Source organism: Triticum urartu, chromosome 3A, assembly GCF_056163025.1.
Source record: "Triticum urartu cultivar PI428250 chromosome 3A, HENAU_Tu73, whole genome shotgun sequence".
NCBI classification, from domain to species: Eukaryota; Viridiplantae; Streptophyta; class Magnoliopsida; order Poales; family Poaceae; genus Triticum; species Triticum urartu.
Window position 1 is genome coordinate 143,837,640 of NC_141875.1, and position 15,966 is coordinate 143,853,605.

General features: G+C 50.9%; 1 long non-coding RNA gene across 1 annotated transcript; it reads left to right on the top strand.

Moving 5' to 3' along the window:
- Nucleotides 1-291: 291 nt before the first annotated feature.
- LOC147978974 (uncharacterized) lies at nt 292-3,685 on the top strand. Its single transcript, XR_015599660.1, has 3 exons — nt 292-872; nt 966-2,186; nt 3,427-3,685. It is a non-coding gene; the product is annotated as an uncharacterized LOC147978974 (long non-coding RNA).
- Nucleotides 3,686-15,966: the final 12,281 nt, after the last annotated feature.

Sequence of the window (15,966 nt, forward strand, 5' to 3'; positions counted from 1 at the left end):
TCACCGTTGGATCCGGATCATCCCCAAACGTCTACAAAACATCTCCGTTTTGTTTATTGGACTTCCCAACCTAGTTATCTCGGCCCATCCGATTTTGATCGGAGGGACCAAATCGCGCTATACCTAGTTCCCCAATTACCTTCGGTTTAGTTTTGCACTCAACCAGTCTATTTTTCTCAACCGCCCGATTTCGATCGAAGGGTCCGAATCTACCCTAAACTTCCCCCGTCTTTCCATATATAAAAGACTCCTAGTCTAAATCTGGACAAACCCTAAAATCTAGGGGGTTTGTCCCTGCCGCCGCCGCTACACTGCATCTCCCACCTAAAGATCGATCCCCATCCAATCAGTTTGTGCGTCCCCGATTCAAAAATCTTGTCGATCTCCCCCTCCATCCTGCGCCTCCCCTGATTCCCTCGTCCACCTCCTGCAGCCCCGAGCGCCCGAGGCCCTAACAACCCATGCACCACCGGCCCCCGAAGCTCCTCCGCGGCCTCGTTCCTCGCCCGACGACCAGCGCCGCTGCCGGCAACCACCTCCAGGGACAGCGCCGCCCCGTGCCCTTTCCATTTTTCTCTTCCTCTTCGCTCCTCATGTCGTTTTGGACCTCGCAGAGACTTCCCAGGTAGGCCGCCATGGTGTCCAGGAGGCTTCGGGCACCAGCAGCTCCTGTTTCGCGCGCGGATCCACCATGGGGACGGACGGATCCGTCGTCCTCGACCCCATGACCTCCTCCTTCGTGCCTCCCCATCGTCATCTATGGCGCCAAGTTGCCGCCCTCCTTTGCGTCCTGCCATCGCCACGAACCATCCCCGTCGCCTGCACATCCTCAAGCAGCGCCGCCATGCCTGCACATCTATGGCGAAGCTCCGGTGAGCCAAGCCACGCCCGTGCCCCTGTTTCTTCCTTTCCCTTCACTTTCTATCTCTCACACGTCTCCCTCTCTCTCTCTGATGCGTCCACAGGAGGAACATCACCCTCGCCGGAATCCTTCTCCTCGCCGCTGCCTCCGCTTCATCAAGTTCCGCGCCCACCCGCCGGCGACCGGAGCCGCCGTGTGCCCTCTCCTTCCCGTCTCGCATCATCCCAGCGCCGCCAAGTCCATCCCCGGCCTCCTCCTTCTTCTGTGTGTAAGCATGCGAGGAAGACGAACCCGGTGCCAAGCCCCGCGTGTTTCCTCTGCTTCGTTGACCGCGCGAGCATCATCAGTGCTCCCCTCTGCCTCGCTCGTGGACTGGATCCAATGCCTCTTGCCAAGGCCCAGCGCCAGTGAGCCGGCCCGTTTCCTTGTCGGCCCAGCCACGCCACCTCAGGCCGAACGTGAGCAGCTCTCCCAGCCCAATTCACTTCAGTTCAGCCCAGACATGTTTTTTTCTTCTGCCTGGCGTTTTATCTATTTATCCAGTGAATTACTGTTTCACATAAAAGCCCCTGTTCTTCATGCATTTAATAACTTCACAACCGTGCATCAGATCTAAAGAAATTATATATGAAAGTTGCTTATAATTTTGTCTAGTTTAATAATATGCAACTTTCATCCAGTTTGAAATTTTTAAAATGTTGTTTGGTTAAATTTGCCCCTATGCCATGTTAAAATGATTTATTTCATAACTAAATAACCATAGCTTGGTTTTAAATAATTTTTATATGTAAATGGTTTAGAAAAATGCCTAGATTATCATGATGGCTTTACTTTGCATGTTTAACAACTCTAAAATTGTGTTTAGGGCAGAACAGTACCAAACCTAATATTTGCATATGGGGATTTACTGGAATTGTTGTTCGGTGCTTCCGGCCCCTTTTAAACTTGCCTAGATAGATAGTTTCATTATGCTTCACCTCTTGCCATGCTAAAAACATTTAATATTGTTGGGTACATAAATGAGAGATAACTAAATAAGTCACGTGGTGTTCCATCAATATGCAACTCGTTGCAGATTGAGCTCCTCTTAATTTGTTAGGTTGTTTGTGCACTTTGCCATGCCATGCCTCATTAAACCGGACATGCATCATACATGTTTGCGCATCGTGCCATGCTTATGTGTTGGTTGTTTACTATGTTGTGTGCTTCTTTCCGGTGTTGCTTCTTCGGGTTGGTTCCGTTAACGTCGCGTTTTTGAGGACCCGTTCGACTATGTCCATTTGTCTTCTTCATGGACACGTTCTTCTTCCTTGCGGGATTTCAGGCAAGATGACCATACCCTCGAAATCACTTCTACCTTTGCTTGCTAGTTGCTCGCTCTTTTGCTATGACTATGCTACGATACCTATCACTTGCTTATCATGCCTCCCATCTTGTTAAGCCAAGCCTCTTACCCACCTTATCCTAGCAAACCGTTGTTTGGCTAGGTTACCCTGTTGCTCAGCCCCTCTTATAGCGTTGTTAGTTGCAGGTGAAGATTGGAGCTTGTTCCTTGTTGGAACATGGATATTTGTTGGGATATCACAATATATCTTATTTACTTAATTCATCTATGTACTTGGTAAAGGGTGGAAGGCTTGGCCTTATGCCTGGTGTTTTGTTCCACTCTTGCCACCCTAGTTTCCGTCATATCGGTGTTATGTTCCCGGATGTTGCGTTCCTTACGCGGTTGGGTTATAATGGGAACCCCTTGACAGTTCGCCTTGAATAAAACTCCTCCAGCAATGCCCAACATTGGTTTTACCATTCGCCACCTAGCCTTTTCTTTCCCTTGGGTTCTGCAGACTCAAGGGTCATCATTATTTTATCCCCCTGGGCCAGTGCTCCTCTGAGTGTTGGTCCAACCTGTCAGCTGCCGGTGGCCACCAGGGGCAACTCTGGGCTGGCCTACCGGAAGTTTGGACAATCTGAGTGTGCCCTGAGAACGAGATATGTGCAGCTCCTATCGGGATTTGTCGGCACATTCGGGTGGCTTTGCTGGACTTGTTTTACCATTGTCGAGGATGTCTTGTAACCGGGATGCCGAGTCTGATCGGACTGTCTTGGGAGAAGGAATATCCTTCATTGACCGTGAGAGCTTGTGACAGGCTAAGTTGGGACACCCCTGCAGGGATTTGAACTTTTGAAAGCTGTGCCCGCGCTTATGGGCAGATGGGAATTTGTTAATGTTCGGTTGGAGAAAACCTGAAGTTGATCTTAATTAAAATACATCAACCGCGTGTGTAACCATGATGCTCTCTTCTCGGTGGAGTCCAGGAAGTGAACTCGGTGTTGGAGTAATGCTTGACGTAGGTTGTTCTAGAATCACTTCTTGATCATAGTTGTTCGACCGAGCTTTTGCCTTCTCTTCTTGCTCTCATTTGCGTATGTTAGCCACCAAATATGCTAGACGCTTGCTGCAGCTCCACCTCATACCTTTACCTTACCAATAAGCTTAAATAGTCTTGATCGCGAGGGTGTAAGATTGCTGAGTCCCCGTGACTCACAGATACTCCCAAAACCAGCTTGCAGGTGTCGATGTTACCGAGCAGGTGACGCAACCAAGCTCAAGGAGGAGCTCGATGAAGATCTTGTCCTTTGTGTTGTTTCGTTCTAGTTGATCAGTAGTGGAGCCCAGTCGGGACGATCGGGGGATCTGTGTAGCATTTGGGGTAGTCTTCTTCTATTTTGGTTCTGTAGCCGGACCTTGTTTGTATCTGGATGATGTAATGCTTTATTCATGTAATTGTGTGAAGTGGCGATTGTAAGCCAACTATGTATCTCTTTCCCTTATGTATTACATGGGTTGTGTGAAGATTACCACTCTTGCGACATTTCTTACAATGCGGTTATGCCTCTAAGTCGTGCTTCGACACGTGGGAGATATAGCCGCATCGTGGGCGTTACACGTGGAGGGCATTGCGGTTGAGGTTGCGGTGGACGACGACATCGGGGTATCGGCTCCGGCGTGATGGAGGAGGGTGGCGGTTGATGGGTGGGATGGGGTGGCGGACGGAGGACGCCGGGGTTTCACGGCTAGTGCAGAGGTAGTTTTGGCGCCCACGGAGTATGAATGGGGAATCAGACGGGTGGGGGGGAACCATGTTTCGGTCTGGGACGCGCTTGTTTTTGGATTTTTGAACACAAGATGGGACGCGCTTGTTTGAAATTTGGGGAAAGTACAAAGTTTTCCCCCCTCTTAAATTTCGGACCTACTGTGGGTCGGGGGTAGGATGGTAATCCCAAGTGTCCCAAATAGTGGGTGTCGTGGATCTAAGACTGACAGTAGAATGGGGGGTAAGTATGAGGAGGCAAGATCCTAGGTATGGAGGAGTTGTACGCACGAGTTTTACGAGTTTAGGCCCTTCTCGGAGGAAGTAATAGCCCTATATCTCGGTGCCCTGAGGCAGTCGACTGGATTATTTGTGTGTGTGAGTTTACAAAAGTGCGAACCCTTATCCCAGAGGAGGGGGGTGTCTTATATAGAGTGGGCCAGGACCCCAGCTCCCCTCCGTTACACAGGGTTCAATGTTCATAAAGGAGGGGTGTTACTGGTAACGTCTGTAGTAAAGTGTCATAAATGCCCATAAAGCTATGGTTTAAGTCTTGACCGTTGCAGAGTGGAGAGTTTCTCATCTTCTAGTGGTCGAGTGTCTTCAAGGTGGTCGAGTGAGCACATCTTCAAGGTCGAGTGGACGCTGGTTTCTCTTCGACTGCTTGTGATTCTTTGCAGAGATGTCCTTGGGGAGGGTATGTCGGACAGATTCATGACCCTACCCTAGGTACATAGCTTCATCATTAGCCCCCGAATGGCTCAGGGTTTGAGTGGGGAAGGAGTTGGGAACACTTTTGACCCATTCTTTTTGTTACGAGTATATCCTGTTCTGGAACAATGAGTTGAGGTGACGACGTCGACTCCTTTCTCAGTCGCCGTGGTCCATTCTTTGTTTTTGTCGAGTGAATTTTCATGGTAGAATTCCGAATGATGATGCAAAGGATGTTTGTCTTCAGTCTGACAGGTTGTTCTACTCTCCGCGGATCTCGCGGGATTCGAATTTTGGGAAGCGCGCCAGACGGACGGAAACGAGGTTATCGGGATGGATTAGGAAAGTCTCCTCGATCCTCGCGCCACCTTTTTCGCCACGTATTGCGCGCACGACTGTTGCAGGATTTGTTTAGATCGCCTGGGTCCACTCGTCAGTCACTCGGATGACGGCCTTATAAAAGGCCTCGGACCAGGCCTCTGCCCCGTGCGCTCCCATTCTCTCTTCTTCTCCTCTCAATCTCTCCACCACGCTCGCTTCCGCCCTCATCGCCAGACCTTTACTCGAGCTCGACCCACCGCCATGGGGAAGGAGAGGACGGTGGCGCTGGAACGCGTGAAGAAGGCGACAGCGAAGGCGAAGGGCAAGCGGACCAGCCGGGGCGGATCCTCGTCGAGATCTGGCCTGCCGGCGGGCTGGATCCAGGGCGACTGGATCTGCTCGACAATCACCCAGGACGACCTCGATAACCTGGTGGAGGGGGGACTGATCCCCCACAAGTCAGCACGGCTCCCGGGGGATGAGACCGAACTGCAGCCGAGGGAGGGTGAGTGTGTTCTCGCCACTCAAGTAGATCGCGGATTCTCACTGCTCCCATCCTTTCTTCCGGGGTTTTTTGAAATTCTTTGGGGCTCAACTCCACCATTTCACCCCAAACACTATAGTATATCTTACCGCTTTTGTGTCGATGTGCAAAAACTTCTTGGGTTGTCGACCGCACTGGGGCCTTTTCAAACACATCTTCACCTGCTGATCCCAGTCGGTCAAAAAGGCCAAGTCGAGTGACGAGAGGACACAAGTGATCCAGATGAGGAGCAAGAGTACTTTCCCAGCCATGATTATTCCCGACTCGGTCTGGGGCTGGCAGTCAACTTGGTTATACTGCAAGGATCAGCCGACCCCAGGCCAGTCGACTGGACTTCCTCCTTTTTCTTTGGCTTGAGTGGAGAAGCCCACCTCCCTGAAGGTAGTTCCGGAAGAGAAGGCACATGTCAAGGTGCTGGTCGAGCAGGTCGTCTAGCTTGTCCGTGACGGGGTGACCGGGATGGACCTGCTGGAGGTCTTTCTCGGTCGATGCATCCAACCTCTTCAGGTGCGCGATCATCCGATGTGGATGTACTCTGGGCTCGAGGATTCCACTCGGATCCACCCGGAGGACGTCAGGGAGGACACCTTGGAGAAGTGGTTGATGGGGATCACCAGCAACAAAGACAACCCTCGGGGGTCTAGGAGGGTGATTCCATTCGACAACTCGCACCAGCCGGAGCAGGTATAATTCTGTCTAATCAAGTATCTTTTCGATTCACCGAGTGACATCTTGTTTATGGTCGATTGAATTTCCTTTGATCATTGTCCTTTCAGGCCCTCATCGAAATGTACTCAATGCCCAACGGAGTGCAGCACCAAGAGGCTGAGGAAGAAGGGAGCGGTGGCGAGAGCGGCGAGGAGCATTCGGAGGACGAGGAAGATGAGGAGAGCGACGAATCGACTGGTGATGAAGAATTCAACTCGCCTCCTCGCAGGGAGAGGATATCCAAACAAGCCCACGACCCGGCGAGTGCTCCGGACTTAGTGGCCGCGCCGACTGGTCAGTCTTCGAAGCATCCTAGGACGTCTTCCCCAACGCCGGCTGAAAAGGCTCCAAAGCAGTCCAAAGTTGCGCCGCCTCCAGCGCCGAAAGCGCCGAAAGCCACCTCTTCCAAACTGCCAAAAGCTTTGCCCATGATCAAAGTGACCATTCCTACTATCTTCGGGTAACCATCTAACTTGTCTTTTTTGTCGACTTGATTAACCAGACGTAACCGATTGAATACGGCTCTTTGTAGTGCTGCTACGTCAGGAACCTCTTCTTTCCCGTACCGAGATGAGGAAATGGAAGATGTTGTAACCTCCAACCCAGGTATAAACTCTTGTGATCTTGTTCTGGATTCTTTGGTCGACTGCGTTCGTGTGGTTCACTTGGTGTCGAATGATCTGCCTTGCAGCTCCACCCAACATCATTGATCTTCCAGATGACGATGAAGATGTGGCTCCTAAGCCCAGGAAGAGCAAGAAGGTAGCAACTGGTAGGGTGGCTCGGCAAGAACCAACTCCAACACCCTCTGTACGTCAAGCTGAAGACGTGGGCAGGGCCTCTGTGACGTTCGCTGCACCCTTGTTGAGTGGGCCTCCCTCACCGTTGACTGCACCTGTGGTTCCTTCAACTGTCCAGCTCCACGCCACAGTGCTCCAAGCTGCCGCACCTGGGTCGTCTGCACACTTTTTCACCAGCTACCCTGTCCCGGACAACCAGTCGGAAGCGGCTGCGGAAGCCATTTGACAAGCTGACATGATGATGGAGCGGGTGAAGACGGTGCACGAGAATAGCCAGGCTGCCTATGATGCCAGTGCCGCCCTTCAGGCCAATGTCCAGGTGAGTAGACTTTCCGATTGTTTTTGTTCTCGAAAAATCTTCTTCTGCACAATCTCCTGTTGTTTGCGTCGAATTAGAGCACACGGGGTGTTTTGTTGTTTTTGGTAGTTTCGCTCTTCCACTCGGTCTGGGCGAGTGGGATCAGAACCGGTGGGGGCACGCTAAGTGCACCCACTGGGTGTAGTCCCCGAGACCACGGTCGACTACTGGCAGTCGACTGGGGTCTGAGTTCTTCGTTCTATTCTTTCTAATCCTTATACTCGACTCCGGCGGGCCGGTCGAGTAAGATCCGAACCGGTGGGGGCACGCCAAGTGCACCCACTAGCTGTAGTCCCCGAGACCGCGGCCGACTGCTGGCAGTCGACTGGGGTCTTAACAGCTTACTGCCCCTCTTTTTTTAAGCTGGTTCGGGCGGACCGGACGAGTTGAGTCTTAGTCAGCGGGGGCACGCAAGTGCACCCACTGGGTGTAGCCCCTGACACCGCAGTCGACTGTGTGCAGTCAACCGGGGTCTAAATGGACTTCTTTAGGTTTTATTCACTCGGAAGTGAACCACCTTTGATCCTATCGATTGATCTGTATTTTGCCTTCTTCAGAAGTCTTGTAATCGTATTTCCAAGTTTGCTGAACTCGAGGAGAAGCAGAGGCAACTCAACTTAGACTTGGAATTGGCTCAGCAAAATCTGAAAAAAGCTCAAGATGAGGCTGCTGGTATGGAAGGTAACTGATTGTCGACTGACTCTCAATATATCTCTTTGATCTTTTCTTTGACTCGATTGCTTCTTTTGCAGAGAAAATGAAGTTGGCCCTGGAGAAGAAGGACTCGGACGTCGCCGCTGCACAGAAAGCAGCCCAAGACAAAACCGCTCTCGTAGACAAGAAGCTTGCTTCAATCGGAACGCTTGAAGGAGAGGTGAACAAACTGAAATCTTGTCTTAATGAAGCTAACCGCGAAGTGACCAGTCTGAAGAACGACAAGGTCGTCCTGAATGAAAAGTTGGAGTCTACAATCCGCAAGAGGATTGACACAGAAGCTTATCCGAGGACTCTCGCCAAGAAGCTTTATCTCACGTTGGAAGGTATTTCCTTTAATCCGACTGTGTTGATGCTTGCGATTAGGCCTACTTGCGATCGGATCTTGCTCGGTCGATTGACTAACTTTTGGCAACCGAACTCTGCCAAGACTTCGATGAAGAAACTGGAAGGGTCGAGACGGGTCTGGACCCTATCGCTTCCCAGTCTGCGACAAAACTGCGATGAACGTGCTCCGACTAGAGTCCCATATCGCCAGCGCCACAAGCTACCTCGCACGCCTGAAAGAGGTTGTCTCTCGAATCGACTCATCGCTTTGGCCGGGGGAGACGCTTCAGAATGACCTGGAATCCTTGATGACTCGACTGAATGAGATCCCTGACCGAGTGCAAGAATGGAAGAAATTCTCTGCCCGGTGCGGTGCTGACGTTGCATTGTCCTTGGTGCGAGTCCATTGCAAGGAGGCTCGTGAAGATAAGCTGGCTGCGATCAAAGTCGCTAACACCAAAAAGCACGACTTCCGGTCCTTCATGGAGACTTTCATCGCTGCCGCCACTCGGATTGCTGATGGTATTGACCTGGACTCATTCGTGGAGCCTGCCAGCCCTCCTCCGGTCGAGTGAACAGACTCATGAAACCTGAATACGCTTTAAATTTTCCTCGGAATGCCGAGTGATTGCTGTAAGTGTTGAAATCCTTCGGGCTTGATGCCCGAGTACTTTTGATTTGCTGCTCGGAACCTTTAGGATTTATCTGAATTTGGTTTATTTCCGAATGTGCCTGTGTTTGTCCTCGAATGGACTTTAGTCACTGCTTTGAATAGTCTTTGTGCTGGAGACGCAACAGCTCCGAAGAGGAAGGTTGCAGTCGACCTACACCTCGTCGTCCATGCGGATTGGGATGGCCCGGACGTTGTATTTGTGCCACAGCTCCAAAGGAGAAGGTTGCAGTCAACCTGCACCTCGTCGTCCTTGTGGGTAGGGATGGATCGGACGTTGTACTTGTGCCGCAGCTCCGAAGGAGAAGGTTGCGGTCGACCTGCACCTCGTCAACCTTGCGGGTAGGGATATGTTTCGAACTTAGGAGAGTACTGGACTGCAGCTAAGTCTCCTAGTGAGAGAACTTAGGCGAGTGCTGGACTGCAGCTAAGCCCCCGAGTGGGGGGGGTTGCTCTCCAGTCGGTAGGATTTTTCAAACTTAGGCGAGTACTGGACTGCAGCTAAGCCTCCTAGTGAGAGAACTTAGGCGAGTGTTGGACTGCAGCTAAGCCCCCGAGTGGGAGGATTGCTCTCCACTCGGTAGGATATTTTCAAACTTAGGCTAGTACCGGACTGCAGCTAAGCCTCCTCGTGAGAGAACTTAGGCGAGTGCTGGACTGCAGCTAAGCCCCGAGTGGGAGGATTGCTCTCCACTCGGTAGGATTTTTCAAACTTAGGCTAGTACCGGACTGCAGCTAAGCCTCCTTGTGAGAGAACTTAGGCGAGTGCTAGACTGCAGCTAAGCCCCCGAGTGGGAGGATTGCTCTCCACTCGGTAGGATTTTGTCAAACTTAAGCTAGTACCGGACTGCAGGTAAGTCTCTTAGTGAGAGAACTTAGGCGAGTGCTGGACTGCAGCTAAGCCCCCGAGTGGGAGGATTGCTCTCCACTCGGTAGGATTTTTTCGAAATTAGGCGAAACGGATTCGCGACTAAGCCCACCCACTAGGGGATTTCAGAAGTAAATAAGAACAACATAATCGAATGAGAGAACCGTAATCTCTTGTCTTTGATAAACGAATTGCAAAACGTGTTTCTCATTACATTTTATTCGAACGAGTGCTTAAGTATAAAAGGGGCGGAGCAGCTCCGCGTTCCAAGCCCGTGGCTCATCTTTCTGATGCTCAATACTATAAAGATGGTATGCTCCGTTGTGGAGAACTTTGGTGATGATGAAGAGGCCCTCCCAAGTCGGGGCAAGCTTGTGTGGTTTCTGTTGATCCACTCGAAGAACTAGGTCTCCTTCTTGAAAGGCTCGACCCCTCACATTTCTGGTGTGGAATCGACGCAAGTCTTGCTGGTAGATGGTCGACCGGATCAAGGCCATCTCTCTTTCCTCCTCCAAGAGATCGACTGAATCTTGTCGGGCCTGCTCTGCTTCCTCTTCAGAGAAGAGCTCGACTCAAGGTGCGTTGTGGAGCAGGTCACTTGGAAAAACTGCTTCGACTCCGTAAACCAAAAAGAAAGGAGTTCTTCCGGTCGACCGATTAGGAGTTGTCCTCAAGCCCCACAGAACTAACGGAAGTTCATCAACCCAAGCGCCTGCTGCGTGTTTGAGATCAAGCATCAGTCGGGGTTTCAATCCTTTGAGAATTAGGCCATTGGCTCTTTCTGCTTGTCCGTTTGACTGCGGGTGAGCGACCGAAGCATAGTCGACTCGAGTGCCCTGAGAGGTGTAGAAAGCTCTGAATTCATCGGAGTCGAAGTTCGACCCATTGTCTGTGATGATGTTGTGTGGGACTCCATATCTGAACGTCAATTCTCTGATAAAACTGACAGCGGTGCTAGCATCTACGTTCTTGACAGGTTTAGCTTCATTCCATTTGGTAAACTTGTCGACTGCAACGAGCACATGAGTGAAGCCGCTCCTGCCAGTTCTCAGTGGTCCAACCATATCCAGTCCCAAAACAGCAAAGGGCCAGATGAGGGGGATGGTCTTCAGAGCAGACGCTGGCTTGTGGGACATGTTGGAGCAAAACTGGCAGCCTTCACATCTGTCGACTATATCTTTCGCCATTTCATTTGCTCGTGGCCAATAGAATCCAGCTCAGTATGCTTTAGCCACGATGGCCCGGGAGGACGCATGATGACCACAGGTCCCCAAGTGGATGTCATTGAGGATCATTTGACCTTCTTCTGGTGTTATGCATTTCTAACCGACTCCAGTCACGTTTTCCCTGAACAGCTGCCCTCTTATCATAGGAAAGGCCTTGGATCGATGGACGATCTGTCGAGCCTCTTCTTCATCCTCTGGGAGTTCTTTCCTGAGGATGTACGCAATGTAGGGCAGCATCCATTCGGGAGTAATGGCCATAACCTCCATGGTCAGGTCGACCACGGCTGGGACCTCGACTTCAGTCGGATCTGTTGCGCTCTTAGGTTGCGGGGGCTCTTTAGTAAAAGGATCTTCCTGAACTGTCGGCGAGTGGATATGCTCCAAAAATACATTGCTGTGAATGGCTTCTCTCTTGGAACCTATCTTTGCCAAATCATCGGCTGCTTGAGTTTTCAGTCGGGGTATGTGGTGGAGTTCTAACCCCTCAAACTTCTTCTCGAGCTTTCTCACTGCGTTGCAGTAACCAGTCATGGCTGGGCTTCTGACGTCCCACCCTTCATCACTTGATTAACTACCAAATCTGACTCACCATAGACCATGTGGTGACGGACGCCGAGTGAAATGGCCATGCGCAACCCATACAGGAGTGCTTCATATTTTGCTTCGTTGTTGGAGGAATCAAAGTGAATCTGGAGGACATATCTGAGCCTGTCTCCTCGGGGGGATACCAAAACTACTCCAGCACTAGAACCGTTCAGCATCTTGGATCCGCCAAAGAACATGGTCCAGTGTTCAGTGTGAACTTGAGTCGTCAGTTGCTATTCGATCCACTCGGCGAGGAAATCTTCTATTGCTTGGGACTTGATAGCTTTGTTTGCCTCAAACTTGATATCCAGGGGAAGGAGTTCAATCGCCCATTTGGCCACTCGACCAGTTGCATCTCTGTTGTGCAGAATCTCTAACAAAGGATCGTCACTGACGACTGTAACAGAGTGATCTGAGAATAGTGTGCAACCTTCTTCTTGGTCATGTAAATCCCATAGACAAGCTTCTGATAATGAGGATATCTCTGCTTTGACGGGGTCAGGACTTCAGAAATATAATAAATTGGGCGTTGAACCTTATAAGATTTTCCTTTTTCTTCCCGCTCGACCGTACGTACTGTACTGACGACTTGTCCAGTGGCTCCTACATAAAGCAGTAGAGGCTCTTTGCTGATTGGAGCAACAAGCACCGGCTGGGTGGAAAGCAGGGCTTTTAGCTCTGCAAACGCTGCATCAGCTTCTGGGGTCCACTCGAACTTGTCTGATTTCTTCATCAGTCGGTAAAGAGGCAGCGCCTTTTCACCGAGGCTAGAAATGAATCGACTTAGGGCGGCCAAGCAACCAGTAAGCTTCTGGACATCATGCACACACACAGGGCGCTTCATTCGGAGTATAATGCCTACTTTCTCTGGGTTGGCATCGATTCCTCGTTCGGAAACAAGAAAACCGAGTAACTTTCCGCTTGGAACTCCAAACGTGCACTTTGATGGATTGAGCTTGATATCATACCTTCTGAGGGTGGCAAAGGTTTTAGCAAGGTCATTCAGTAGGTCAGAACCTTTACGTGACTTGACCATAATGTCATCCATGTATGCTTCCGCATTCCGACTGATCTGAGTGAGCAGGCACTTCTGAATCATCCGCATGAATGTGGCTCCAACGTTTTTTAAACCAAATGGCATTGTGACATAACAGAAGCACCCAAACGGGGTGATAAAAGCTGTCTTTATTTCGTTGGGTCCATACAGACGGATCCGGTGGTACCCGGAGTAGGCGTCCAAAAAGGACAAACGCTCGCACCCTACAGTCGAGTCGACTATCTGGTCGATGCGAGGGAGAGGAAAGTGATCTTTTGGGCAGGCCCGATTGATATGCTTGAAATCGATGCACATGAGAAGTGAGTCATCTTTCTTTGGGACCATGACAACATTGGCTAACCACTTGGAGTGGTAAATATCTCGGATAAACTCAGCTGCCAAAAGCCGAGCCACCTGTTCCCCGATTGCCTTTATTTTCTGGACGGTGGACCATCGAAGATGTTCTTTGACTGGTTTCACCTTCGGGTCGACTCGTAGACGATGCTCAGCCAGTTCCCTGGGAACACCCGGCATGTCAGAAGGCTTCCATGCAAAGATGTCCCAGTTCTCATGGAGGAATTGGATGAGCGCTTCTTCCTATTTGGAGTCGAGTGAGGTTGAAATGTGAGTCGGAGCAGCACTGGGATCCGTCGGGTGAATATGAATCGACTTCATTTCACCAGACGACTGGAATGCTGAATCTGTGGCTGGCTTCTTGGCTCGCAACAAGTCACTCGGATCTGCATTTTTCTGGTATTCTTGCAATTCTACCACGGCCATCTGGGCATCGACGATCTTTGAGCCCTTCTGGAAGCACTCTTCTACCTTCTTCCAATTACCAGAGATATTAATCACTCCTCTGGGACCTAGCATCTTCAGTTTGAGGTACACGTAACATGGTCGAGCCATAAATCGTGCATAAGCTGGCCTGCCTAGAATTGCATGATAAGCACTCTGGAAATCTACAACGTCAAATGTCAACTTTTCTTTGCGGTAATTTTTGGCATCGCCGAAAACCATTTCGAGTGCAATCTGACCGAGGGATGCGGCCTTCTTGCCTGGAATGACCCCATGGAAACTCATATGGCTTTCACTGAGCCTGGACATTGGAATGCCCATTCCTTTCAACGTTTCTGCATACAGTATGTTCAGACCACTGCCACCGTCCATCAGGACCTTTGTCAGTCGAGTGCCTTCAACTACCGGGTCGACCACCAGTGCTTGCCTCCCAGGGGTGGCGATGTGTGCTAGATGATCAGATTGGTCGAATGTAATGGCAGTCTATGACCACCTCAAGTAACTGGGTGTCGTCGGAGCGACCATGTTCACTTCGCTGTTGATAACTTTCAATCGACTTTTGCTCTCAACATCAGCAAAAATCATCAGAGTGGAATTCACGTGGGGATAACCATCGTCATCCTCTTCATCATCTTCAGCCTTGTCTGTCTCCTTCTATTTTTCCTTGGGTTGTTTCTCTCAGAACTGCTGGATTAGGAGCCGACACTGCCGAGTGGTGTGCTTCGGGTAAATGAAATTACCTTCTTCATCTTTTTTGGTGTGGATATGGCACGGCAGATCCAACACCTCATTTCCATCTTGATCTTTTACTTTCTTGGGGTTCCATGGCCCTTTGGGCTTCCCCTTGAACTTTCCTTGAACCACAGCCAAGGCTTCACCCGGAGCAGCTTTCTCGGCCTTGCGCTTCTGTTTCTGACCGGAGTTTCCTCCTCCGGCTTCATGGGCGACTGCTTTCTGCTTGCCGCTCCGGAGCCGCTCTTCTTCTTCACCATCGGCATACTTGGTGGCAATTTCCATCATATGAGCCAGAGTCATATTCCCTGTCTGGCCAAATTTCATATTCAACTCTCGATACCTGACGCCTTCCTTAAAGGCACAAATTGCACGATGATCTGACACATCTTCTACTGTGTGGTGCAGGGTGATCCATCTCTGGATATAATCCCTCAAAGTTTCATTTGGTTTCTGAACACAACACTACAACTCTGTCAAACCTGCCGGCCATTTGCACGTGCCCTCGAATGTTCTGACAAACACTCGGGCGAGATCTTCCCAAGTATAGATGCTGCCAAGTGCTAACTGATTCAACCACGCTCTAGCCGAGCCCTCTAACATCAAAGGAAGGTGTTTCATGGCCACTTCATCATTGTTGCCACCAATCTGGACAGCCACTCGGTAGTCTTCAAGCCAAGTGTCAGGCTTGGACTCCCTGGTGAACTTACTAACTCAAGACGCCAACCTGAAGCTGGGGGAATTACCACAGCTCTGATAGCTCTGCTGAAGCACTCTGGACCAGAGACATGCACCCTATTGCTGGTTTGTGGACTTCCATCATGGCCCTCCCGGTGAGCTCTGTTTCTGTCGACCAAGCCCTGCACGAGAATAGATCTCGCATCAGAGCCTGGCTCCCTGGGGTCGATTGGAATACCTTGCCCAACACTGTGAGGGCATCTGTCTTCATGCTTCCGAGGCACGTACGACCCACTCCTCGGGGGAGGCATGGGCACTCGATGGCGATCATCACGTTCGACTCGGCGATCATACTGCTCTCGGTTTCTGTACTGATCTCGTCGATCCCCACGTCCCTCATGCCTCGGAGGCGATCTTGGGCTATGGGCCGACTAAACTGTCTCTGCCATCACGGATCTGCTGTGGATCCTTTCCCACGATGGAGATACAACTGTATTCTGCTCTCCCGCCGCCCGAAGCAAGGCTCGGATCTGCACAAGACCTCGACCAGCTTCTGACTGGGACGGTTGGATCGACTCCGCTATCCGGGCAGTAGCAGCTAGATTCTGGATCAGGGTTTGGTATACCTGAGTTGGAGGTGGAAAAAGTTGGCGTCGACTGGATTCAGGAGCACGTTGTCGAGCGCGATCGTCGAGTGCGCGCTGGAGGTTCTCCAGTCGAGTGCACTCAGCCAGATTGGCCAAGCGCACCAGCTCCAAGGCCTGGGCCTCGGGGGTTTCTCCAACTATAGGAGTGTGCAGGGCATCGATGTTCCGGTGACAAAGTTCTTCCCTCTGCTGCGAGGAGAGAGGTTCGGGGCAGTACTCCTCGTGAACGCGCGACGGATCGCCGTTCCCGTCACCTCCGTCTTCACGATTGAAGCCAGGAGGACTGCGT